Below are 974 nucleotides of genomic sequence, written 5' to 3'. Positions count from 1 at the left end.
CATCAGTAATTAAACATAGTTTTCATTAAAGTGGTAACATTAAATAACTGAAGATTTTTCGACTGGGTTCTTGTACTATACACAAAGAAATCCCTGTCTATGGTAAAATATTTGGGACAAGTCAATTTCAAAATAACCAAAACTGTTTTTGATATGTGCGTGCCACAATTTAACCAAAGCAGCGATATATACACAATTTTTTAAATATTTATTTTGAAAAAAATATATAATTAGAAAAGAAAACAATATTAAACACTTTATGTAATAAGAGACAGTTTAATTGAATGGTCGTTCGCGAAAGGCTTCATATTTCAACTTTTAACTTTTCAGTAATAATAAATCTTGATGAGTTGGCCATATTTACGTATTTAATTTGTTAAAAAAACTTTAAAAGTGGTATAAAAAATCTAATTAAAAATATTACGTAGTTAGTAAACAAAGAAGGGTGTAAGCTGACCGCGACAATTAAATGACCCAGTTAATTCAGCAAAAAATCAGGACTATTGAGTAACAAAATAGAGTGACTAAAATCTAGGAATGTACCGGTAAAGTTTATATACTTACATAAGTCTCCTGATTCTTCTCTCTTAAGTTGCCTGAAGATTTTTTAATTAAATATTTTCTCTTGAAAAATAAAACAAATTTAGTTTAAAATTGAGATAGTTTTGGGAAAAACCAGGGGCGGTTTAACGAAGGGCGTTACATTAGGAAGCGTTCACTTAAATATGCTCATCCATGAATAATAAAATGGCAGATCGATATTACCGGAAAGATGCGATAATCTATACGATGGTCGAGCAATAACTGAGCTCTTCCTTATTGCGAGTGTGGTGGGGGAAGGAGTATGCAATCGCGTCTTCACTGGTGTCAGGGTTTAATATCAATTATATTATATAATCTTAAAATAAATAGAAGATGCAAGGAATTTCTGTTTTTTTTAAATTAATGGAGACAACACAACACTACGCTTTATC

The 974-nt window shown here is 30.2% G+C and overlaps 1 protein-coding gene across 1 annotated transcript in view; it reads right to left on the bottom strand.

Annotated features, from left to right (window-relative positions):
- Window positions 1–781, bottom strand: part of LOC106686572 (centromere-associated protein E) — a gene marked incomplete at its 3' end in the record, with an annotated part of 41,023 nt that extends 40,242 nt beyond the window's left edge. The window contains 1 exon segment of the mRNA XM_067048781.1: window positions 565–781.
- Window positions 782–974: the final 193 nt, after the last annotated feature.

Source organism: Halyomorpha halys, unplaced genomic scaffold (genome assembly GCF_000696795.3).
Source record: "Halyomorpha halys isolate HHAL.00 unplaced genomic scaffold, Hhal_1.1 Scaffold839.1, whole genome shotgun sequence".
Taxonomy (NCBI): domain Eukaryota; kingdom Metazoa; phylum Arthropoda; class Insecta; order Hemiptera; family Pentatomidae; genus Halyomorpha; species Halyomorpha halys.
Note: the sequence above shows the minus strand (reverse complement) of the source record. Positions and strands in the feature narration are given on the sequence as shown.